The 27413-nt window shown below is 40.8% G+C and overlaps 2 protein-coding genes, 1 long non-coding RNA gene and 1 pseudogene across 4 annotated transcripts in view; 1 reads left to right on the top strand and 3 right to left on the bottom strand.

The window, feature by feature from the left end:
* Positions 1-1418, bottom strand: part of LOC117939577 — a 9982-nt gene extending 8564 nt beyond the window's left edge. The window contains exon 1 of the long non-coding RNA XR_004655627.1: positions 1248-1418. This is a non-coding gene — a long non-coding RNA (uncharacterized LOC117939577). The remainder of the gene's footprint in view (positions 1-1247) is intronic.
* Positions 1-27413, top strand: part of LOC117939487 (gastrula zinc finger protein XlCGF57.1-like) — a 235686-nt gene that overhangs the window by 140533 nt on the left and 67740 nt on the right. The window lies entirely within an intron of this gene.
* Positions 1-27413, bottom strand: part of LOC117939500 — a 185133-nt pseudogene that overhangs the window by 118593 nt on the left and 39127 nt on the right.
* LOC117939471 (coagulation factor XIII A chain-like) overlaps positions 1-27413 on the bottom strand; it is a 57428-nt gene that overhangs the window by 27788 nt on the left and 2227 nt on the right. The gene's annotated exons all lie outside the window — the stretch shown is intronic.

Here is a 27413-nt window from a genome sequence, read left to right as displayed (position 1 = left end):
TGCAGCCCAGCTGACCCGTTGCCTGGCTCCAGCCCAGCTGACCCGTGGCCTGGCTTGTCTTCAGCCCAGCTGACCGGTCGCCTGGCTCCAGCGCAGCTGACCAATCGCCTGGCTTCAGCCCAGCTGACCCGTTGCCTGGCTCCAGCCCAGCTGACCTGTCGCCTGTCATCAGCCCAGTTGACCCATTGCCTGGCACCTTTACCCTTTTCCTTGTTGGGGTGTAATTCTCCTGTCTGTGGGCCACAGACACACACACACACACACACACACACACACACGCTCACAAGGTTGGGTCCTCTGTCCGTTGCAACTTCCTCTTCTCTTTCTAGTAATATTTAAAAATTCACTTGTATGCCATATAAGGCCTAAACTATTTTGATGACTGTGCATCAAGATTTAACCGAGAGCACTTTTAACTGCTTCCTCAATTTGACAGCACACAGTTCTTTTCCAACAAGCACATACACTTATACTATTAATAAAGTATTCCTACCACAGTCAGGAAAAACTAAAGCAGGAGGTAGCACGGGTTAACATGTGCTTTTTTGGTGAAGCGGGGCATTCAGCCTCTCCTGGGTCGTGGTGTTTAAGAAAAGTGTTTATTCTTTTCATGTTTGAGAAGCACTTCTCAGCTTCAGGCGTGGTCATGGGTGTGGTAATGACTGGTTTTGCTAGAATCACAGTTTTGGAAAATAATTCTTAGAGATTATTCTCCATAAACAATTGGAATGGGTCCACAGTAACACGGCAGGCTTTGAACTTTGGTGGTTCCCAGTAGTGTGGCTTTGATTCCCTCCCTCAGATCATGACGATGCACAAAATCATCATCATCATAAATTATCTAATAAAAAGCTGGTATTTGTCTGTGGCCTTTTCAAAAAGCTCTTGTTACAACAATCAATAATTAACCCTAAGATCATTGGTTACATGAGGTCTGTTAATGACTAATTTCCATCCGCTGTTCACACACAAACAGTTAAGAATGATAACAGCAGCAGATTTACTTTATTTTATCGAAGTACACACTTCCAGCAAATTTGTCACAATAAAAGCGTACCTGTAAAGAAAGAAATATGGAATCATTTCAACGTGAAACATCTGCGAAGGAAGTGTTGTGTATTGAATCAGTTGCCCAAAAAAGTAAAAAAAAGTTCATTTATTGTATTTTCTGGACTATAAGTCACTTTTTTCCATAGTTTAGGTGGTCCTGTGACTTATAGTCAAGTGCGACTTATTTATCAAAATACATTAATTCATACTGAAAACATTACCGTCTCCAGCCGTGAGAGGGCGCTCTAGGCTCATGACAACTATATGCTGCTCCTAAAGACAACTGAGAGAGAAACATTTTGCAGATAACAAACTGCAGGTAGTAAAACATGCAGCCAAACGGTAATCAAGCAGCAGAAAGATTGTTTGGGGTGTTTCACCTTAAACACCACAGACTTCCAGTACAACTCAGAGTCAAGTCACCTACAGACATTTCTGATGACTCTGCAGTTGTTGGGTGTATAAGGGATGGACAGGAGGGAGACTACAGGGCACTGGTGGATGAAGTGAAGTGTTGTGAAGTGGTCTGGTAAGAATCACCTGCTGCTGAACGTGGATAAGACCAGAGAGATGGTAATTGACTTTAGGAAGAAGGGAACGGCTCCGCATCCCCTTTGCATACTGGAAAGTGACATGGACATGGTGGAGGAGTACAGATACCTGGGTGTCAACATCAACAGCAGGCTAAACTGGAAGGTCAACAGCACTGCTGTTTACAAGAAGGGGATGAGCAGACTCTATTTCCTGAGGAAGCTGAGATCCTTCAGTGTGTGCAGCAGGATGTTGGAGATGTTCTACCAGTCTGTTGTGGCTAGCGCTCTGATCTCCTCCGCTATCTGCTGGGGCAGCGGCATCGGAGACAGCGACACAAACAGACTGAACAAACTGATCAGGAAGGCTGGCTCTGGGATCGGCTGCAAACTGGACACTTTTGAAGCTGTGGTGGAGAGGAGGTCACTGAAATAACGTATCTATCATGGATAACCCTGACCACCCTCTCCACCTCCCATTGGTCCAAGAGAGGAGGAGCTTCTCTAAGAGGCTCCTACAGGAAATCATTCCTACCACAGGCAATAAAACTCTTTAAGACGTCATCAATGGGTGCTAGATGAGACTTTTAGACACCACACAATTGCAATAAGGGCAAACTGCACAATTGGTTCATTCACATTTTAGCATACATTTAGCATATTACTTAAGCAGTTGCACATTTTGTTTTCCCATCCTGTATATATTTAAATATTTGTTCTTATGTTCTTCTATTTTATATATATATTTTTTTGTTATTATTAGTGTTTCATGTATATTGTATGTATGTATATTTTTTCCTATGTGCTGCTGTAACACCGTAATTTCCCATTTTTTGGGATCAATAAATATCCATCTATCTATCTATCTATCTAAACTTGTGAGGGACCGGCAAAAAAGTTCCTCTTATTGGAATAAAGAAAACAAAGAAAGCTAATCATGTGCTGAAAGCAAGATGGCCAGAGCTGGAGAACATAAGTGAAGGAAGTGTTGCATTTCGATTCAGTTGCCCAAAAAAGTAATAAACATTTTATTAAAAGATAAAATCTACACAGCGTAGACAATTTAAAACCTGCGGCCCGTTGCTCACGACTGATCCGTGTGCTTAATTATCTGCTTCCGAACCAAAACAAAATGTATTGATTGGTGCAGCGTCATCCAATCCAGAAAAAGCTCCATGTGTAGTTGGTCAAGGAACCAAAATTATTTTTTGGCATTTTGGAATCGGATCAAATTTGGACTGTTTCAGTTCCTATCTCCAGGTAGAACATGAATGGGGATCAAATGATTTAATCTTGCGGCTCTTCTAGAGTTTGTTCATACACAGGGCTGAATATTTTATTCAATTTGTGACGTTGAGGTGGAGTGAGGACCTAAATGCAGAGACGTGGAGGCAGGACGAGACGAGGAAAGGGCATGAAAAGAGGGCACGAGAAGACAGCACGTGGAAAGACACAAGGACAGGGCGCCGGGAAAGAGCACAAGGAAAAGACGCGAGAGAAGAGAGGGGAAGAGGAACGAGAGAGGACACGCGGACACAACCAGCTAATCAGAGGTAGAACAGCGCAATCTGTTTTTTTCTTTTTAGGAAAATGCGCGAATATTGAGGGACAGTGAATGGATTGTAGGAGAGTTTTTGGAGGAATAAATGTGGGCGGAAATACGGGAAGAAATATAACACAGACTGGGAGAAAGAGAAAGGAGTAAATTAATGGATTCAACCCATCGTGGGAAACAAAAATAAATAAACTGCTGTGTGCACAGTTTACCAATCTGTCCACATTGATACAAATTGACAATCTGTCCCCACGGATTGTAAAACCGTGCACACAATTTATTTATTTTTCTCTTCCAGGATCTAAGAGGGGCTCCGAAGAAAAAGTTGCTTGTTTTGGGCTTGTGTTCACAGGCCTGGTTGCGTATTGGTTTTGCAAGATCTGGCAACACTGGTTGGCTGTCAGGAGAGAAGTCCCTGACAAGTCCCTGCTCAGCACACCACCTCCGCACACTCCTCTCAGAAAATCCCTGTGTAGGTCCAAACTGTGAACCCAACGCAGCTGCTATATCCCCACAAGACATCCCATTCTTTTGGTTTTCAAATATAAAACTAGCCTATTTGTCTAAAAACATTTTTACGCTCGTCTCATTGATGACTTCCGGGTATGCAGCATACAACCGCTTAACACTTACAGTTACAGACTACTTACGACAGCTTCCGGGTCACGAAAAAAACAATGTAAAATTGAGAAATGAGACGTATGCACCCGTATTTTATTTTCCGGTTTCCATCTATAAACGCATCCAAGACAATCAGATAATGAGATTGTTTTTCGTTTTCCGTTTTTTAATATCAAAACAAAAAACCAAAAAAGTGTTGTTCTCCGTTTTTTGTTTCCCTATTTACTAATCGTAATTGTGAAACTGCCTGTTTTTTGTTTTTGTTTTTTTCATTTCAAACGAAAATCTCTTGGCTGCCAAGTACACGGACCGTTACGCATATTTTTCCCAGTTCTTTCTGTTCCTTGCAGTTAAAGCAGGACATGAAACGTAACCAACATGATCTTTTGCTTGCTCCTATTCATATTAAGTATGTTACCATCTGGCTTATTTTAACAATAAACTGGACTTTAAATTACAGATTTTTTTTCATCAGATCTTGCTTTTGGAGCTCGTCTGGGAATTGATCCCAGAATGTCTCACACCAAATGCTAGAATTGTACCCCTAGACCAACGAGCCCCACAAACACAGTGTTTTAGCAATTTTACATCAAGGAGAGATAAAGCCCTTTTCCATTTATTTATTTACAATACGTTATCAAGAAAATTGGTGTCCTTGAAAGGTTGGATTTACCAATTTTGTTTTAATTAAGGCATTAAGATTAATTTCCAAAAGATGTTTTTTAATTCCTCTTTTTGATCAACTTTAGCAGCGGGGTGTAAACTTTCTCAAGCTACTGTAAGGAGAATAGAATTTGTCCAAGCACTGAGCCTTGTGGAACACCATGGCTAACTTTAGGATATACCGAAGGAATAAAAAAGAGAGAGGAAGGGATTTGTTGCTGCTATTTTCAAGATTCAGATTGGCTTGAACGTGGGCTTGAACTTCTTGTTACACTGCCACCTACAGGTTTGGCATGCTCTTGACGGCATTGACACACGGGCACTTGTAACAGAACAATTTTCTAAAAAATGATGTTATGTTGTTATGTTTCTGAAAACGGAGAGGTTGAAATGTCCTTTTATGAAAATAGCTGGCCACGAAATGTAGCCTCAGCTACATTGGTAGTGGCATAGCACAAACACTTGAATTGTGCAGTCCAGTTTATTTTCTCATGTGATCCATCTGATTTGCTCCTAACCTTCTTTTTCTGTGCCATAGAATCTCTGCCTGCCAGCCTAACAGGGATGGATCCACAGCTACCCCCCAATTTTGTTGTTTTTAAAACTGTTCTGTAAAAACAAACATCCACTATGTTCATAAGCTTTTGAAAGCATTGAAATAAACAACAAATTGGCAAAAAGTGAAAAATGTAAATGTAATGGACCCAGACCCTCAAATGCACACAATATGGCTCACACACAGCAAGTCCGCTGTGGTGGTCTGCATCCTGGCAAAGAGTGGAGCGACTGAGCAAAAATACTGAAACTGAACTGCAGTTTGTCCTTTCATCAATCATTTTGATGGATTTGGAAATAATGTTCTGTGACATCTTCTGTGGTTTTGAAAATGCTTTTATTGTTAGTATAAAAGGTTCGGCAGTGAAAAGAAAAAGAAGACTACAGTATAATCTCACACAATTTGTTTTCATCCAAACATTAAAATAATGATAAACTGATTTTTTATCTCAATGTGAGAGGAGACTCTCTGAGACGTTTATTGATTAAAAAGCATTGATTAATAATTATAATATTTTAGTTCTTAAATCTCATTTTGTCAATAATTCCTCAAATTTTCCCTCTAAAGTTATTTTATGTTAAAAAAGGATCTATTATTAGTCACATCCTGCCTCTGTCTGTGGAGCAAAAATATGAACGCTTGGAATTTCCAATGATTTGTGTAAATTGAAATTTAACAAGAAATAAAATCATCAAAGACATTGATTGCGTGGTTTGTTGGCTCTGCCCACTCAGTTTGAAGCTGCTGTAATTGGTGGAGGCGTAGTAGAAATGCTCTGTGGACCAATCATCTCAGGGCGTGATGTTGACACGAGCAACTCCCCTCAACTGTAAAAACACAACAGGGCAAGTGTATTTCTCTCTGAGATGTAGTGGAGAAGAAGTACAAAGCAGCAAGAAATGGAAAATACTCAAAGTATAAGTACTTTAAATATTGTGCTCAACAGAACTGTGTCTATGCGCAGCAGTGGTGCTCTAGGGGGGGCGGGGGTGGCACCCGCATCCCCTGAGAAATTAGGCTCGTTCGAGATGAGTCAGGTCTGCGCAGAATCGATCACCGGTGATTTGCGCCCTTTGCATGCCAGTTAGATTTGTGTCCTACTTGATCCCAACTTGCTCTGACGTCATGCACACGTGGGCAACGGAAATCTCATGAGAGCAAGGCGGCCGCAGTTCTGAGACGCAGGCGGCGCAGTTGGTTTTCACCGACTGCAAGAGCCAGGCGGACCCAGAGCATGCTGGGAAACGCCAGCTTCTCAGCTGATTCAACACCTGATTGGTTTACAACATGATGACGTTTTATATAAACTTTTTATTGTTTTTGAACCGGAGGGATTTTAATAGCTATTTGTCTGATTTAAAGCCTTATTCTCTACAGGACACATGTTGTGTGGCTGATAGTGACGTTTAGAAGTCAGAGAAACTAAATCTGTTCAGATCACAGATCATCTACAGTGTGTTGTTAATTAAATCCAGCAACAGATTTGTCTGTCTGTCTTTGTCTGTCATAATTAAAACAACTGGAGACTGTGTACAAGCTGATATGTGGGTCGGATTATATTTTATTAAATCGGAATCGCACCACAGTGTTTTTGTCACTTCCTGTTCAGCCTAAAGGCGGCTGGAATCGGCTGGAAACTGTCCAACTTTACCGCAGCTTTTTGTCCCCGCCCCCGCTGCTGCCGCCTGCTCTCGTCTACTTTACAGGCGAGGCGCAGTTCATCTCGAACAAGCCTATTATTGGGCCCCCCAATCCATTGGGCTAGAGTGCTATCTATCTGACAGATTAGATTTCCATTGGATCAGAGCACTGTCACTTTGCTGCCTGTTCTGCCAGTCACTGTCTCTCCATTTGGTAGTTAGATTTGTACATTAAACACACATTGCATGGCAACTGTGTACTTTGTTGAGATTAAGAAGTAGAAACATAATGAACTCACTGGAGCACTTGTTGCGGTGAGAAATACATTTTGCATTGCACTTAATTTCTGTCCTCTTTCCTATCATCTGAAAACTGTGTGCAGGTTTTTTTGTGTGTAAGTGTGAGGCAAGTTTATTGTTGTGTATGTGTATGTATTGAACTTTATTTTTATTTGGTCCTGTGAAAAAATCTTCCCAGCCCTTGTTGCTATCCAAAAATTTACGACCCCATAGGAAATGTGTGTTGTATTTGTGTACACAGTTTGTTGAAAATAAGAAATGACTGTGTTAGCATGAATGTGTTCAGATACATAACAACAACCAATATCCACGGACAGTATCTGAACATGAACACAGAGTATGGTATACCGTACTTGAGTAATTGCAGTTCCATTCCACTGCTGGTAATATAAGAGAGGAAGGTGTGGAGGTTACCTCACAGATGTTGTTGCAGTCCATCACCGCTACAAGGCAGCGATTTCCGGCCCTCCGAGGGTTGAACGACTCCTTCCAGGAGATGGAAGCCTGAGGCTCAATGACGCTAAAACACACACAGGTGTACAGGTATAAATACACACTAGCCAAAAAGCCACAACATGCCATCTCCATAGCCTTTATATAAAGATGGACAATGTGTCCCCACTTCATATCTCTTTATTCCTCCATAAAATACTCAAATTTTACCTTTTTAAAGTTAGTTTAGGAAGAAAAATAATTATAAAAAAACATTAGATTTACTAAATTGTGGGCTTCTTGCTTAAGATCATGTATATATATATATGTACATATATGCACACTGCTGTTCACAAGAACAATACGTAGATGCGGAAACATATTTGGGAAAGACATGCCGTGCCTCCTAAATCATGGGCATTCAAGGCAGGTGGTCAATCCACAATTAAAATCATAATTTCTCGCTACATTTTCAGCCGATTTTTAAGCGTTTTGCTTTGCTAAATACTTAATTATACTTTTAATTACTTACTAATACTTTTAATCCCACTGATTCCCTGCCTTCTCACATGTATTCAAATGAAACTTGTAATTCATTACTTATCTTTTTTAATAAAAAAATCAACTCCATTCACCAGCGACATTTGACCCCTTGCCTTCCCCTCCCCCTTTGCCCCTCCCAAATAGACAGTCATTTTGCTGCTTTCTACAGCCCAAATTCTCAAAAATCTCTGATTTTAGCTGTAAATCCAAGTCCTCAACCTGTTCTGTTGACCCCCTCCCCACAGCTCTCAAAACTTGTCTCACTTCCCTAATCTCCTTCATAACTTTCATTATTCATTCCTCTCTCTCTCCTCTGGTATTGTCCCCTCACTTTTCAAAACTGATTCTGTCTCCCCGGATCTGAAAAAAACTGGCTCAGATCCTACTAACTATAATAATCTTCGTCCCATCTCAAATGTTCCCTTTAATTCTAAAATACTTGAAAAAATAGTGTCTGTTGAATATGTCTGTTTTCATCATATAACCCCTGTCGTTCAGCAGCTCCATTGGCTTCCAGTTCAATTCAGAATACAATTTAAAATCCTTCTGCATACTTTCAAAGCCATCCATAACCTTGCTTCTCCATATCTATCTGATCTCCTCCACATCGCCGTCCCCTCCCGCTCCCTCAGATCCTCCTCCTCTACCCACCTCACTGTACCCCCAGCTGGACTTGTCACCATGGGGAACAGAGCCTTCAGTCACTCTGCATCCCAGCTCTGGAACTCACTCCCACCTGACCTCCGCAGTATTGACTCTCTCCCCCTGTTCAAAACCAGACTCAAAACCCACCTGTTCCAGCTTGCTTATTTTTAAATTCACTGTTCCTTTCATTTTTTTATAACTGTTTATACTTTTCTGTTCCCTGTATCTGTCTTTTGTTGTCTGTAAAGCGACCTTGAGTGTTTAGAAAGGCACTGTTTAATAAAAATGTATTATTGTTATTACTATTAATTATCAGAGAACGCCCATAATAATTGGACTTTGGGTTCGATTTTTTGACAGTTTTCAGTGGTTGTGAGGAGCAATATGAAAGAGAAATTTGGTAATCATTGACTGTTGTTTAGGTACATTAAACAATGTTAAGCCTGGCCGGCACAGCGGATTTCCAAAACTAACAATGAAAAAACTAAGCCTCTGATGAACTCTGCCAAGAGACCCTGAATCCAAAATGTCTTTGTGGACGTTAAGCAGTGCTATGTGTGAAAGTCTACTCTGAGTGATAGTGCTCCAGTATCACTAATATATACGGAGCCAGGTTTTCAGGCAGTAAAGAGCTGAGGTAGACCTTTTGGAGCCAACAGTAGACACTGGTAAACAGAGGCACAAATGGATCAGCTGTTCCACCTCGGTGAACAGGCCTCTCTTTTGTATATGTAGAGCTTATACAAAGCGAGCAAGTTCTTTGACTGAGTGGAATGATTGTTGTTTGAAAATTACAAAATGTATCCTTCTCTTTTTCCCACACACCCCAAACATGGCATACAAACGTCGTAGAACAGAAAGAACAACCAGAGATATTTAGAAGCTATCATTTTATTTTCATCACAGTTTGAAAGCTGGGCCACCAGGGGGTGCTCCAGCATCCCTAGAACTCCCACTTTCTGTGCCTAAGTTTGTGTGTTGTGTGTGTGTGTGTGTGTGTACCTGTAGAAACGTGTTTTCTCGCTCATGACTCCAGCTCCTTCCATGGACAACCTACAGGCCTTCAGGGCGAAGTCGAAGGGGTTGGTGAAGGTAACTTTGGCAAACATCTCCTGCTGCACCTTGGCCGAGCCCCTCAGCTGGAAACACAGAAGAAGATGCAGTAGAAAAATCAAGAACATCAAACAATAAAAAAATAATGCCAGTTCCCTTATGGTTTTAGTGACGCTGCGCTAATGTAACCGAAGGTTTATTACATCAACCCAGACAAAAACAACACAAACAACCAGAGGTGGAAAGTAAGAAATACATTCAGTAGTGGTATTTTAGTTTTGTTGTGTATTCTGTATTTTTCAAGTAGTTTTTAAAATTGGTAATTTAGAATGTACTTGTTTGCATTTTGAGTCAAGTATTGTATTTTGCTACATTACAAATTCCATCCGTTACTGAGTAAAACAAAAACAATCTTTGACTAACAAAGACTGAAAGGAAGAAAAAAATCCTGCCCAGAACCATTTCAGTAGACAAATCAGCATCTAGGCTTCCTACTAGGCGAGATTGAGAACGAGATGGAGGTGGATCAGGGGAGCGATGACTGTTCAGAGACTGTTTAAGGACAAATGCTACAAAAACAACAAAAATCATTCGCCACATTTCATTTGAATTCAAGAGGGCCAATAGTATCAAAATCAATTGCCAACATGGTGCTTGCAAAAGGGGACTGAACTGGCAGCATTCAATACTCAAAACTCCACATCTAATCTGAGGTAGTGTTAATTTCATCAGAAAAGATAAGACTAAATATGTTTGTCAATCACCTTTTTTCCATGACGAAGATGAGATGATGACAAGACTGCACCATTGTCCAAACACACTAATGGCGGTTTTCCACTGCGTGGTATCTACTCGACTCGCGTCGACTCTACTCGCCTTTTATGGTTTTCCATTACAAAAAAAAGTCCATGGGACCTGCTACCAGGGACTTTTTTTAGTACTACCTCAGTCGAGGTTCCAAGCGAGCTGAGGCGAGCCCAAAAGGTGACGTGAAAACCTGCAGACTGCTGGTTGGTCGGATCACTGCGTTGTTAGCAGACAAGAGTGCGGAGTGTGTGTCCAAAACAAATGGACATTTAAAAAAACAAATCTAGCCAGACACCGACAGATTATCTACTCTCTGCACTATTCTCACTTTTCAACTGTTCAATATTAAGGGCTGTTAGGGGCTTTTCGTTTCTAATATTGCACACTGTTATTTTAAAAAAACAAGACAAGTTATCAAAGAAAAGTTTTTATTTAGCTTTTCAAGTAGCGCATCAAACCCTCCTGTACATCCCGGTCTTCTTCCTCTGCACCCTGTGACAGTGTCCACCCGGCTCTGCCGTCCCAGATGCATCCCAGTCGTTGTCCTAAGTCTCTCCATGACTCTCATAAAGATCATACGAAGTCCAGCAGGTCACAACCGGAGAACCCACCGGTCGGACGTCGCCCACCAGACGGTCTGCGGCGGCGGTTTCGCAGAGCGTGAATGCTCTGAAACACAAACAGCACACATGTTCGTGTGTAATCGTGGTTGCTAAAGTTCATGTACTTTATATAACGCTAGCGTATAGCGTTAGTAAATACTGACCGGGGCCCCTAACACATGCAAATGTTAGCTAACGTTACCAGGAAACTTAACTTACCCTTTTGTGTCGGCGAACAACAGTCATGTCGACGTCTGAACTCCGGAGGAATTCCCAAACTCCTGTTTTTTTAGCAGTGATTTTTGTTGCTTCCTTCAGCTTCTTTTGAAACAAAACTTTTCTTGTGGCTGTGGCGAGTCGCCGAGTAGCTGTTGTGAGTTGCGTTGAAAATTACATCATCACGCGAAGCTATGGTGACCAGCCACGCTGAGACGTTACTCATTTTGCAATGGAAAACGAATGTAGAAAGAATCGAGTCGAGTAGAGGCGAGTCAAGGCGTGTCGAGTCAAGCTGTTACCAGCAGTGGAAAAACGCCATAAGACTGACATGCATTGTTGTTGACGAAAAATGATGAGACTGAAACGTTTTGCATACAGTAAAAACTAAGATCAAATCCACAATTCAACAAGTGTATTTTGTCAGCTAATTTTGACATTTAACCAATATTTGAGATGTGTGAAACACTGTTAACTGAAATGGTTATCAGAAATAATCTCGGAAATATTTTATTACAAAAGACTAAAACTTGACTAAGATACCTTGACTGAAATGACGAGACTTAAAGTCGACTAAAACTTGACTAACAAAAAAACATGAGTCAATGAATAAATATAACTAAACTAACAAGGACATTTGGCACAAGACTAAGACTAAATTACAAAACAACATGTTTCATATCATAACTATTTTTTTTCTAGGACAAGCAACCCACAGGACAACATACGGTACAGGCCAAAAGTTTGGACACACCTCATTCAATGCGTTTTCTTTCTTTTCATTACTATTTAAAGCGTGCATTATCACTGAAGGCATATGAATTAACACATTTGGAATTATGTATGGCTCCTACTCCATACGGAGCAGGGAAATCTGTGCTTTGTTCTGATGAGCCCAAGTTTGAGATGTTTGGTTCCAACAAACGTTTCTTTGCGCAACAGAGAAAAGGTGACCGGATGAATTATACATGCCTGGTTCCCACGTGAAGCATGGAGGAGGAAGTGTGATGGTGTGGGGGTGAAAATGTTGGGAATTCATTCAAAATTGAAGGCATACTGAACCAGCATGGCTACCATAGCGTCCTGCAGCAACATGCCATCCCATACAGTTTGCGTTTAGTTGGACCATCATTTATTTTTCAACAGGACAATGACCCCAAACACACCTCCAGGCTGTGTAAGGGCTATTTGACCCAGAAGGAGAGTGATGGAGGGCTTTAACTCCACAGTCACCGAAGGTAAAAGGGCCAACAAGTGCTGAGCATCTCTGGGAACTCTTTCAAGACTGTTGGGAAACCATTTCAGGTGACTACTTCTTGAAGCTCATCAAGAGAATGCAAAGAGTGTGAAGAGCAGTAATCAGAGCAAACGGTGGTTACTTTGAAGAAACTACAATATAAGACCTGTTTTCAGTTATTTCACACTTTTTTCATTATATACATAATTCCATATGTGTTCATTCATAGTTCTGATGCCTTCAGTGAAAATCTACAATGTAAATAGTCATGAAAATGAAGAAAACAAGCACCTCCTTGACACATCATCCAAAGTGATTGTTAATCTGTAAAAATCAGAAAAATTTGATCTGTTGTTGGAGACACCTACTGCCTCCATGTTCCTCCACTACACCCTAAATTCTCCATGTCTGTCTCTCTCTCTCTAGGTTTCTGCCTCTTAAAGGAAGTTTTTCCTTTCCTCTTAAAGGAAGTTTTTTTTTTGTAAATAACATCACAGACTCATGAAAATAAAGGAAATTTATTGAATGAGAAGGTGTGTCCAAACTTTTGGCCTGTACTGTATGTAGGACACTGGCTAAATTGTGTGAGATGTGTTATGTTGTTACATTTTTATACTGTATATGTACATTTGTATACTGAATATGTTTATACGTTAATATATCTTTCATTAAAAACCAAATACATTTGTATTTATGACCCTTTGATCTTTTTCACTACATGGGAAAGATCCCCCCGTCCAGTTTTAGATTTTTTTAATGCAACTAATTAACTTTTTAAATTTTAGAAGGACTATTATTACTTTTACATGAGTAAAGTTTCAGATAGGTAATTTCACTTGAGTAAATTTCATGAAAGTATTGTTACTTTTACTTGAATACAATATTTTAGTATTTTTTCCACCTCTGCAGTCAAGAGCCACTCATTACAGCATTTTACCACTTCTGATTTTCCTGTCACAATAAAAGCTCTATGTCTTAACTTTCTCTTAACAACTAACAGAGGTAACACAACAAAATACCACAAACCGAGCTCAATCTTTAAGAGGAAAAGTGGCAGATTTTCAACCCTGACACAAGTCTTACCGTCAAGTTGAGCGTCGGGATCTGAAGCATGAGCACCTTGATGGCAGTAACTGCTTCGTCCTCATTCTGTCCAGTCACAACAAAGTGGAGACAACGCTGAGTGCCCAACAATGGTATGTACTCGTCAGCTGTGATCTTCACCATCTCACTCTTCACTGCAAACACACAAGCACACACACAGAGATTGAAGTAGATGTAATCTCTAATAACCGCAAATATTATTTCCTCTCTGACATTGCTCACTCTGATTGGCTGGCACGGTGATGGTGAAGTTGTGATTTATCAAGTGATTGGCTCTGATTCCGGTGTAGAAGATGACAGACCCAGTCAGGTCGGCTTGGATGGTTGTAGGGACATTACTCTGGTTGTGGAAATCCACCTGTACGATGACGTCTTGACCCAGTTTTACCTGGAGAGAGGGGAGGAGAGCGCAAGTACATTGAATTTGTACGTAAAGAGTGACTTTTGATTTCTTTTCAACCTGAGGGCTGTTTCACAAAAGCAGAATTTATGAATCCAGGGTAACAAATAAAGCGAGGCTTGACCTAGTCTGATCTGTGCATCTTGGCTTGGTGCGAAGTTCGAGCCAGGTTGAGGAAGAGCGACTAGGTTGAGCCAGGCTCAAGTATTCCAGATAGATGCACGTTCACAGCTTTCCACCACAGACATCGAGGTCAATCACAGATTTATTGATGCTAAAATGGAGAATATGCATTGTTCATACTTCAGACAGAGTGAGCAACAGCTTTCTGTGGAGGTATGATAACATGAAACACATTATTTTTAAAAAAGAAAACGGAAAAAGAAACGAGCGCTGCAATGAAACAGCGAGAGAAAGCGTGGCAGATGATCGCGGACTGACTGAATGCGTAAGCAGCGTAAATATATACATTTACTGACCACTGCTCTGAAACTGTCATAATCAAACCATTCAAGGATTAGACTACTAATCATTTGCACAAATTAACAGTTTTACTCTTTGACTTAAAAGTAAGCTGAATATAATGTTACTCAGGGAATATATAGTGGGGCTTGAAAGTTTGGGCACCCCAAGTAAAATTTGTAATAATGTGCAAGCCAAGAAAAGATGGAAAAATCTCCAAAAGGCATCATATGACAGATTAGACATTTGTATAATATGTCACAACCAGTTAGATTTTATTTTCATCAATTACACTTTCAAAATAAAAGAAAACAAAAAAATGGCATCTGCAAAAGTTTGGGCGCCCTGCAGATTTAATACCTTGTAACCCCCCTTTGGCAAGTATCACAGCTTGGAAACACTTCTTGTAGCCAGCCAGGAGTCTTTCACTTCTTGTTTGAGGTATCTTCGCCCAGTCTTCCTTCCAAAAGTCTTCCATTTCTTTGAGATTTCTGGGCTGTCTGTCACACACTGCTCTTTTAAGTTCTATCCATAGATTTTTAATTATGTTAAGGTCAGGAGTATGTGAGGGCAATGGCAAAACCTTCAGTTTACACCTCTTGATGTAATCCACCGTGGATTTTGAAGTGTTTTTAGGATCATTATCCATTTGTAGAAGCCATCCTCTCTTTAACGTCAGCTTTTTCACAGATGGCCTCAAGTTAGTGTCCAAAATTTGCTGAAATTTTATTGAATCCATTTTTCCTTCTACTTGTGAAGTGTTCCCTGTGTCACTGGCTGGAATACAACCTCAAAGCATGAATAATCCCCCCCCATGCTTAACAGTTGAACAGAGATTCTTCTCATTCAATTCTGTGCCCTTTCTTCTCCAATTGTACCATTGCTCATTCCGGCCAAATAGTTCTAGTTTAACCACTCTAATTACTTAATTACTCTTTCATTAAGACCATATTTGTACAAGTATCTCTTTATAAGGGAATGGTGTACCACAACTCCAGTGTCTGCCAAGTCTTTCTGGATGGATCGTGCAGTCAATCTTAACTCTGGTTTGGTTGTGATAAACCCTTAATTCTTCCTTTCACATTTAAACATTCTGCCGTACATATATGATTTGATTTAAAAAATTTAATTCAGCAGTTATAGCAATATTTTAATTCAGCAGTTATAGCAATATTAGAGAGCCATTAGTTGGCAGAAGGGTACTTTGCAACAACAGCTTGAGTTTCTATGAGTTTACAAGGTGGACCTGAATGCATCTTGGAGTCTTATCAAAGCCCACTTTTACCTTCCTTGTTTGGTTCCATAACTTAACACAGGGAAGGAAAATGTTGCCACACGGGAAGAAGGAGGATTTTCCAGTGGCCACTTGGCCAGGCGGGATTGAAATTGAAAAAGGGAATTGCTTATCCTTCTTTGATATTGCCAATTAAAAAAAAGTAATTTTTCAATCAATTTTCAAATTGAAATCAAGACATCCTTAATATTCAGTGCTGAAAGACAGACATATAGACTGGTGTGTTACCTGACTGGTGGTAATAATGATGGACAGTGTGGTCTCAGGCAGCTCAGATTGATCCCTCTGTATGCCGTATTCATCAGCCTGGGCCATAGTGTTGTTGTCCTCGGCACTACCTGCAGACAGATACCACTTCACCACCAACTCCACCGTCTCCCAACTCCATCAAGTCTTAAATAAAGTCGCATTAAAAGACACAAAGGTCTTGTGGACATATCTTTGTGTGGGCGTGGGGAGGGTAGGTGCTACTTTCATGTCTTGCTAGATTTTCAACATGACTTACCTTGCCATTAACCCATGTGTTGTCTTCCCGCCATCCTAAAATGTTTAGTTTTTCTGATTCAAAATGAAAAACCTTTTATTTAGGTTATTTTCTTTTTCAACCCTTTTGTGGCTGAATTTGTCACTTTTTCAACATTTGCCGACTTTTTCTGAGCCTTTTGAAACTTTAGTGGATTTTCCCAAAAATGTTAAGGCTTTTTTTTTTTATTACATTTGTCACTATGTTTGACACTTGGTCATATTTTAGTCACTTTTATTGACATGTTTCTCTCTTTTTTACACTTTTTTTTTTACAAGTTCTTTTACCATTTTTTTCTTCTTCAAATGCTTTAAAATTAACAAAAAAAACACTAATTCAATAAAAGTATTTAATTACTAACCGTGCCATTAAAGCAACTACAACAACCTTTCATTTTGTGTTAATTATGGCGTCCCCTGTGGACACAAACGGTAGTGGTTCCATGTGCTAAAAATCTTGATTGTCACTTGTGCGTTTAAACCAATGAGATAAGTCTTGCCTTATTGCTTTTTTGTAGTTTGAAATGTAAATGTAAATGTGCTGTATTTATATAGCGCTTTTCCAGTCTTAACAACTGCTCAAAGCGCTTCTACATCTACAGGGAACATTCACCATTCACACACATTCATACACTGTGGCTGGGGCTGCCGTACAAGGTGCCACCTGCTTATCAGATAAACATTCACACACATTCACACTCCGATGCGCAGCATCGGGGGCAACTCGGGGTTCAGTGTCTTGCCCAGGGACACTTCGACAATGACTGCAGGGGCGGGGATCGAACCACCAACCTTCCGATTGGCAGGCAACCACTCTACCACTGAGCCACAGCCGCCCATGGGCGCCCACGAAATGTGTGTGTGGGCACCCAGATAGCTCAGTTGGTAGAGCGGGTGCCCACGTATAGAGGTTTACTCCTCGACGCAGCCGGCCAGGGTTCGAATCCGGCCTGCGGGCCTTTGCTGCATGTCACTCCCCCTCTCTCTCCCCTTTCATATCCTCAACTGTCCTATCAAATAAAGGCCTAAAATGCCCAAAAAATAATCTTAAAGAAAAAAAAAAAGAAATGTTTGTTTGTTACCTTTAGGGTACTTGTAGGTATTTGTGATGTCGTTTGGTGAGTCGCTGCCCAAAGATTTGGTGTAAACAGCCTTTCCGATGTAATCCCTATCAACCCTGTACGGAGTCAGCGTTCCGTAGCGATCCCGCTTGGAGAAGATAATGTCACTGTTCACCTGGAGGAAACACCGTCAGTGTGTAACGTTTCATCAGCATGTAATGCATTCTCTTTAAGATTATTTTGTTAGTCTCTTCTGTATTTAATTTCTGACAGGACAGCTAGGTGAGAAAGAGGAGAGAGGGGGAAAACATGCACCATTCTCTTTAGTTATAGAGAATCTTTGGGATTAACAAAAAAACAAAACAGCCTATGCTAAATGCTAGTGTAAGCTAACATTACCTCCGCTCCACAGTAGCTGCCTTGGGATGTGCAGGCAGCCCAGGAGGGCCTGTTCCATTGTGAAATTATTGTTTGTTATAAAAAAAATTTGAATTGGAATGGGAATATACATTTATGGTGCCATATGTGATGGTTTTGCGTCGTGCTGAACAACGCCCCTTAGCTGTGATAAAATCACAACAGTCCTCAGCCGGTAACGAGCTATCACTGTTGTTAGGATTTGATACTATGAATAAAATTGAATTGAACTCAACTCTAGTTTTGGTTGAACAAAACACATTGTTTACCGTTTGCATATAAAATATGTTGGCTCTATACTTGCTAAAAATATAGTTTTTTAAATTGAGTCTGGTGGGTTTAGCGTTAACGATTTCAAAGCTGTTTCTAGTTAAACAAAAAAAGAGGTTTTATAAGGCAAGGATCCTTTACATAATGTTTTCAGACACAGAAAAATACAATTCACTTTCCAAAACAGCACTTTTAGGTGAAGCAAACTGATATTTTCCCTATAGGGTCACATTGTTGCAGGATGACTCATCAAACATTTAAAATAGAAGAGAACAGACCAGGATTATCGTATGATTTTTTTTTTTTACTAGAAACATGAACATTTATCATACGGACAAAGGCTTAAGAAACGCATTTTTCACTTCATGAGGCCTTTAAAGAAACAAAGAAAGAAACTAACCTCAGAGAAGATGAACCCTGTGTCATACGGGTGATAGATCAAACCTCTCTTGATGGCGATAATTGAAGCTGGACCGCAGCGATAATATCCTGCAAAACAAACATCATGTTTAGCATCTAGCTATCTGTTGATCCATCCGTCTGTCTCTGTCTGTCCGTCCTACCATCACTGGTCTCTTGGGGCGTGGAGTCCACCGCCTGCCATCCTCCGAGGCCGGCTGGCAGGTCGTCGCGCTTAATGTACACCTCGTTCCAGCAGTGGTAGTTCCTACAGAGACGTGCTGTCAGTACACCTTTTTGTACTTGTGTTTGGTCAGCCAAACCACAGATTACACACATTGTAATACCGTAATGTTATATCTGATTTCCCCCCAATCCGTCATTGTCACAGACTTTACACAGTGAAGAAAATGCAGTATTCAGACCATCTAAAACAGGGCTCGCCAACCTTTCTTCATCTAAAAGCTTCTTCAAGTAAACAAAAGTGGCCAAGAGCTACTTGCATCACATTGCCTACATGTAGTAACACAACACATACATGCTGAATGAAGCTACTGTTTGATGAAATTGCAATACACAAAGCGTATGATAAATCTTAACTTCACATCCAGGTTCATGACTATTTTACACGTATTTTAGCCTACACAGTTAACTACATCTTTAAACATTTTACCATCAGGGTCCAAGAAAAAATGACACAAAGTCAGCTCGCTACCTTTTAAGAGACTGGTACAAAATTACCAGGTTGTTAAAAGTGAGCGAGCTGACTTTCAGTTTGTCAACCTATTGGCAAGCTACAGCAAACCTGTTTGTGAGCTACCAGTAGCTCACAAGCTACTTGTTTGAAAGAAAGCGCTCTTGAATAAAGATAGATTCTCTCCAGTGGTGGAAAGAACATTTACTCATGTACTGTACTTAAATACAAATTTAAGGTATTTTACCCAGTTAGAACTGGTTCATGTGGCTCGGGAAAGGAAAAACTGGGATCCCCTGCTGGAGCTACCGCCCTCGCGACCCAACCCTGGACAAGTTGATCACAATAGATGGATGGATTTCCATGTTTTGCTACTTGTAAGGAACCACCACTGTAATGGTGAGTTGTAAACATCTAATTAAGTTTGCATCACTTTCTAGGTATTTTGCGTCTCACTGTAGTCATTTTTGTCTCGTACTGGTACGCTTCCGCCTTTTTGTCGCTTTGCATCTCGTTGTAGAAATTATGTGTCTGTGTTGTGGAAAGTACCAATGTACTTCAGTATTTACTTAAGTACAAATTTGAGTAATATTGCATTGGAGCATATAAAGTCCAGTTTTTGGTCTGGCGATCTCCTAGCAACAAGCTTGACTGACCAGACGGAGTCCCTGGTGTTCTCTGTGTCAGGCGAGCCATCAGGCAGGAAAATGAGGTCAGTCATCAGGTTGCCGTTGCTGTCGTGAGCTGAATTGAAGTTGGTTACAGTTCTCGCCGGGATGCCAAGGGCGCGTAGGACTGTAGAGACATGAAATATTCAAATTATCAAATATTTCATGCCATCAAAAAAATATCAAATGGTTAATGGCCTGCACTTTTTCACACATGAATGCCTCTGCTCCATTGAAATTTAGTAAATCATAATAATTTAGTATATATATATATATATATATATATATATATATATATATATATATATATATACATGTATGTACGTATGTATATAAATATATATTTATACAGTATTCAGGCCAAAGGTTTGGAACCACATTCTTATTTAATGCATTTTCTTTAATTTTATGACTATATAAATAGTAGATTATCACTGAAGGCATCAAAACCATGAATGAACACATTTGGAATTATGTACTCAACAAAAAAGTGTGAAATGACTGAAAACATGTCTTATGTTCTTGTTTTTTCAAAGTAGCCACCTGTTACTTTTTTGATTGTGCTGCAAAACCTTGGTGTTCTCTCAATGAGCTTTATGAGGTAGTCACCTGAAATGGTTTTCACTTAACAGGTGTGCCTTGTCCGGGTTAATTAGTGGAATTTCTTGCCTTATTAACAGAGTTCGGACCATCAGTTGTGTTGTTCAGAAGTCAGGTTAATACACTGCCGACAGCCCTTTTGGACAACTGTTAGAATCCATATTATGGCAAGAACCAGTCACCTGTGCCTATCTTTATTTAATGTGAAGGGTATGTGATGATGGGGGGGATTTTACTTCCAAAGGCCAAGGTAACTTTATCAGGATGCATAGTATCCTGATCCATGACAGGTATTTTTGTAGTCAATTGTCTCACTTTGTAATTGTTTTTTGGAATCTTTGTGGTGGGTTTGGGTCTGTTTGGGGTTGTTTCGAAATAAGTTGTAGTAATTTTGTAGTCAGTGTTTTGGTCATTTTGTCTCTTTGCAGTTGTTTGCAGCCTCTGTCTTTGTTTTGGGTCTCTACCTGTGGCCTTGGCCAAGTAGGCCATTTACACTTAAAGTAATCTGAAGGTCTTGACACAACACCTTGACAAGTGTATCCTGGAAACAGTGCTCTTACGGGTGTTGAAGACTCCAGCAAACACCCAGCACTGGGCGTAGCAGACCGGGACTCCGGTTTTGGCGTACTGCAAAAGGATCTGGACGCTGCCCGTCCAAGATGTCGGGGACCTACCCATTGAGTAGTCGTCACTCCAGTTCCCAACACACACACCATTATCGTCCTGAGAGTTAATCTGAGGGGAAGAGAAAGGTCAGGGAATCATCTGCTGCATTTTTTGGTTGATCAGAAATGTCTGAACCAAGATTTATAAGAATCCATCATACAGCTGTTGAGATAATTCACTCTGGACCAAGCTAGCTGAACTAAAACTGCTAAATGTTTTCTCACCATTGCGGATCCCATCCTGACTATTTTGATGATGTTGCCTCGGTCGCCGATTGGTATCTTTGACGCATCCAGGATGTAAATACAGGCGTCCAAAATGCCGCGCTCAAACTGCAGTCAGAAAACACAGATACATTCTGAGATAGGAGGGGAAAATGCTCTGGTCTGTTTGTAATTCTTTAAAGTTCCCATATTGTAAAGTAAGATATATTCTTTAATTATAAAGAAATCGAGGTCCATAACACTCAATCAAAGAAATGCCAACAGCCCACATTAGAAACTGTGTCCAGAAACATATACATTGTGATATATATATATATATATATATATATATATATATATATATATATATATATATATATATATATATATATATATATATATATATATATATATATAAAAATATAAGTATATATATATATATATAAACATATATATACAAAAAAAGAAAAGTCTGGAAGGCGGGAGTGGAGGAACTGTAGAAGTACAGTACCATGGAAACAGTGCATGCTTTGCGGTTTGGGCGTACTGCAGAAAGATGCACAGGACGCACACTCAATAGGGCAGTGATCATTTCATTGGCCAACACTACACCTTTATATTTACACATTCTATTGGTTTTCTATTTTGATAGGGTTGTAACACAAACTATCTGAGAGCGCAAGGAGAAGTGCCAAAGCTGAGATTAGGAAATTGGTCTAATCAACAACGTATCTGACTGAGTCCCAGCAGAAAGTTTTGAGGCAAATTATTACAAAATCTGAACCTAATATCAGTGAGAAATGGTCTCAAATTGAAAGAATGCACTCTTGCATAAAGAAAGGGCAACAACTCCATATGAATAGGTAAAAAAGGTCCGTTTTCCAGTGCTGTTACAGCTCTCTCCGGCTGCAATAATGGTGAGGAGACTCCGAGAGAGCAGATGGTGAAACACTGACCAATCAGAGCCGAAGGGTCCACACAACCACTAACACACATTTTTTTAAGACAGCTGTGAACATATGGTTGATACACCTTTAACAAGTAGTGATGGCCAAATGAAGCTTCGTGAACCAGTGTCTTTATTTTTTGAGCCCACTAGATGGCGCTCTCTGTTCAAAAAAGGGTTGAGAATAAACTGAATTGCTATGTCTTGGGACTTTCTCTTAAAACCAAGAGCACCATCTAGTGCACTCAGAAAATAAAGACACTTGTTCATGAAGCTTCATTTGGCCATCACTACTAACAAGCTGCACAAGCACTCAAAGGCGACAATCAGTTTTAGGCACCACAGTTTCTGGCTTTTCAGGCTTATTGTGGCAGTGTGCTCTGTTGATCCAGACTAACCTGTCCATAAACCCAGTCCTTAGAGTCCTTATTCTCAAATGAACCCTGATACATCACGCCATGGTCGTTGAGAACGTACTCTTTCCGCTCTGCTTCGTTAGGAAGAAACACAGCATCATCTGCAAAGAGAGACAGAGTTTTCAATATACATTTTCAGAAACAAAATGTTAAACTCTCAAATGAATTTCTCTGAAACATTAAAGCTGCTTGAAGGAAGATTTAAGAAAAGTTTTGTGTATGTGTGTTTTGTTTTGCATCATGTCTTTGTAGCGTCACTTTCCTGTGAGAACTTTGTATCTCAGAAAAAAGGCCCTGTTTTTTAAGGCTTTTTATTTAGCTTGAACAGGATGATATTTTCTAAACACTAAAAGGAACACTGCATCCTTCAGTTTATCACAAACATTAACAGGCTCTGAAAGAAATGTTGTTCTCACTTTCTCTTGAACCGTCTTGTTTACCGTAGAAAACAGAACTTTATCAAACATAATTTACAGGAAATGTCAATTAAAACAGCAATACAGCTTTGTGAAAATAGATAAACTTACTTAAAAGTTTTCCTTGATCTCCCTGAATAACTCCTGAACTAAAACTCTCACTAAACTTGTAAAATTAAGAACTCTTGTGTCTATCTCATACAGTTTCAACAAAGTACTTGCACTTTGTTACATTACAACACTGTCTATCTGAAAGGACCAGGGCCGCAAATAACAATTTAATTGTTTATTAATCTGTCGTGGTGTTTGGTCAGTAAAATGTCCAAAAAAAGAGAAAATATTGAATAGTGTTTCCCAAAACCCAGGATGATGTCCTCAAACTTCTAGTTTTGTCCATAACTCAAACATATTCAGCTTACTGTCACAGAGGAGAGAAGAAGCTAAAATCAGAGAAGTTTTCTTTATTTTTCATGAAAAATGACTCAAACTGATTAGTCATCTAACCCAAAATAAAAGGCAACTCATAATAGTTGACACCTAATTGATTAATCTTTGCTTTTCTAGACAGGCGAGACACATCTGAACATTGACTCTCAGGTGACAGGAGAGAAGTTCCTACCTTTACACCAGGCGTTGAACAGCATGTACAGGTCGGTGGTGGCGTCCCTCTTGTTTCGCTGCATTTCGGTTCCCATCACAATGGCCATGTACATTTGAAACCTCCCAACAATGGCATTGGGCGTCGGTGTGATGCCCAGAGTCACAGTTCTAAACTGACTCCGCACAATCCGACCCTTCCACGGGCCTCCGACTCGGGAATTAAAGGTTACCACCACCAGGGAGTCCCTACTGGGTGTAGGGTTTTCACCTGGAGAGGGAAGAGGTGGAAGAGGAGTGATTAAAGGAAAGAAAGGGAAACTCTAGAAAAAAAGCCTCAAAACAGAAAAAAGAGCTTGCTGTACTTAATAATGTAAAAAATGTGTTCCTTTGATCAAGGAAAGGCCAAACATATCTGTGAACATCTGTCACACAGCAGCTGTATGTAAAGTCCTTAGTGTTTATAACATTCATAATAACTGTTTCTTCACAATTGTTCATGATGATTTGGACTGCTAAGTCATTACCAGCCACCTGTTCAAACTTCTGCACTCTCTAACTTATATGTGAGAAGTATTCCACTCTTTTAGAAAAGGTCTATCTCTGTGGAGATCCTTTCCATAATAATATCAGGCAGTTATGATAGTAAAATGAGCCTGTCAGTGGCAAAAACAGAACTTTCAATGGACAAAATTGACGATGCACATTTACCCCATAGGGTTATAATGAAGCACTGGTTTGCGGCTGCTGGTCATAATGTCGTAGCTCGATCCTTGACCAATTTCAAAGATTTCTTTTTGCAGGTAGTGCTGCATACAGTAAGGAATACGTGTAATACATAGAAATAAGCATGAATGACTTTTAAGAGCTATGCATGTTTATGAATGGTTCATGAGAAAAGTGGAACTGTACATGATTCGGTTACAGGTTTGTCATGTTCTTGATTTGACCACATCTTAATTTACAGAAAAAACCTGTAGACCTGTCTCCTATCCCACAATTCAAACTCACCAATCAGGAACTCAAGCTGGAAGTCATCCCTCTGCGCCAGTGGGCGGTTGAAGGTGACTTTCACCTGGAACTCCTGACCGCGGCGGACCACCAGGTTGGGGGTGTCGTAGGAGCCCGTGTGGTGTTGTGGTTTATTTATCTTCTGACACATGTCAACCTTCTGTACCGACAGAGACGCTGAGAGGAAATGAAGAAAGGGAGAGTACGTCATATTGGCATGTGAAATGAACACTGATCAGAGAAGTTTTTATTATCTTCATCATTATTCTTCCCTCTTCATAGTTGTCATATTCATCTACCCACCCTTAAAGAGCTGGCTCAGGGTTGCCTTAGACCAGCTCTTAGTTAAGCCGTAATAGTTTTGGACCGCCGGGGGACTTTCTTTGACACACTGAGCTCCTCTTTCTTTCTCTTTCACTCTGAGTGCATTCATGTCCCCAAAATGGGTGTTCATAACTGAGCTCTGGGGGAACTTATTCCCCGGTGGCCTTATGTTTTCTCTGCCAGCAGTTTTCCTTGGATTAAGGTGGGACCTAAATCATGGTTGCAGCTGTCACCGAGGTCCTGCTCCACGCCCTGCACCGTTCAGTGCCCTGATATACCCTCCAGCCTGAACTGCTACAACTATTATTTCTAGTCCTAGTTTCATTATCTTTATTGTAACTGTTATTGCCCCCCCCCCCCCAATGGGTAACGGCAGACACCACCCATAAAGAGCCCGGGTCTGTCCCAGGTTTCTTCCCAAAAGAAGTTTTTCCTCACCACTGTCACACTAAATGCTTGCTCTAGGGGGGATTTCTGGAATTTTTTGGTCTTTGTAAATTATAGTGTGATCTAGACCTACTGTATCTGTAAAGTTGTGTAAGATGACTCTTTTAATACTTTGATACAATTGATCAAATTAAATTGAATTGAATCAGACAGACACAACAATTATAAATTAAATGGCTCTTACTGGCTGCAGGTGCAGGTGCAGGTGTAGGTACCGGTGCAGGTGCAGGTACACGTGCAGGTGCAGGTACACGTGCAGGTACACGTGCAGGTGCAGGTGCAGTTGCAGGTGCAGGTGGAGGTGCACGTGCAGGTTCAGGTGCAGTTGCAGGTGCAGTTGCAGTTGCAGTTGCAGATGCAGATGCAGGTGCAGATGCAGATGCAGGTGCAGGTGCAGGTGAGGGTACAAGTGCAGGTGGAGGTACACGTGCAGGTTCAGGTGCAGTTGCAGGTGCAGTTGTAGTTGCAGTTGCAGATGCAGATGCAGGTGCAGGTGCAGGTGCAGGTGCAGGTACAAGTGCAGGTGGAGGTGCAGGTGCAGGTACACGTGCAGCTGCAGGTGCAGTTGCAGGTGCTCTAGGTGTGGGAACGCCAGGAAAAGCCTCAAACTCTGGAAAATCTTCTAAATCCACAAAGTTGGAGGTTGACACCTAAAGATTAATAAAATTAAATTAGAAATAATGAAAGAAAGAGAGAAATTATTTAATGTAAATACATTTTATTGCTGTAGTCTATCAACGTGAAGCAAAATTTAGATGTAGAGCGGCAAAGAGGATCAATTAATCAAGTATCAATTAATCAATTAATTATTAAACAGCATCCTACGAAATCTTCAACCCCTGGTAGGCACACAGCTGGACCCCCTACAGTTTCACATAATGTAGGCGCTTTGGAAGACGGCTGCCTCTTCAGTAGCTCTCTGGTTTTCTTGCTCTATTACTTCCTCAAGTGCAGTCCTGCTCTCCTAGTCTCCCCTACTATCTCCTATTTTTGTCTAGTTGTTGTGTGGAGACTTTCTTTCTCTCTCCCCGCTGCCTGCTGTTTTCCTGGGAACTTTCGAAATGGAATTGATTAACTGGTCACTAAGCGCTATTGACAAGATTTTTTCACCCAAGCATGCTTCACCTGGGAAGCCCAGCTGCAAACACATGCTGCCGGCTACGCTCACGATTCTTGAGAGAATTGGCAAGCGGTCTGCTTGGATGTTCTTAACATGGAAGATGTAGATGAAGATTTGTGGGTGATTGGAATTCTGCTGGGAGTCTTTCTGGTCATTGGACTTGGAATCTCCCTAAATCATTGTAAAATTGGTAAGACAGCAGCCAGAAAATTTGCCCCAAGTCTCTCTGGGGAACTAAAAGAGGGCTTGAATTTATTGAACGAGAAGCTGAAGGTTTTACATCAGAAGGCTGATCAGAACGGTGAACTGTGTCGTAACATCTCAGACCGGGCTGTGGAAGCATAGAGGAGGGTTGATTCCTATCGGGTTCAGTCGGTGGATCTGCTTCGTGCAATCACCGGACTGACAATGAAGATAGAAGAAATGTCGAAATCAATATATGAAGTGGACGCACGGATGTCGCTGAGGATGAGAGAGATAGACGGACACTGATTCGGACAATGCCATTGAATCCACCTAAACTGGATTTAAACTGATTGTCTTTTTGCCTTTAAGCGTAAAACGTCTCATTTCTCACCGGTGAGCATCCAGGGTTCGGACATTGAGGTAGTGGAGAGCTATAAATTCCTGGGTATTCACCTTAACAATAAACTGAACTGGACTGACAACACCCATACACTCTGCAAGAAGGGCCAGAGTTGCCTCCATCTGCTGAGGAGACTCAGGTCCTTTGGAGTGTGCAGGACTCTCCTCAGGACATTTTATGACTCTGTGGTGGCCTCTGCCGTCCTTTATGCTGTGGTCTGCTGGAGGGGGGTCAGCTTGGACAGGGACAGGAGCAGACTCAATGAGAAGCCCCTGACTGCAGACCCGCAGACACGTTGAGGGGCGGGGTTAAACGTTTAACCCCGCCCCTCAATGTTTAA

Source organism: Etheostoma cragini, chromosome 24 (assembly GCF_013103735.1).
Source record: "Etheostoma cragini isolate CJK2018 chromosome 24, CSU_Ecrag_1.0, whole genome shotgun sequence".
NCBI classification, from domain to species: domain Eukaryota; kingdom Metazoa; phylum Chordata; class Actinopteri; order Perciformes; family Percidae; genus Etheostoma; species Etheostoma cragini.
The sequence above is the reverse complement of the archived record's forward strand: the minus strand, read 5'-3'. Positions and strand labels throughout refer to the sequence as shown.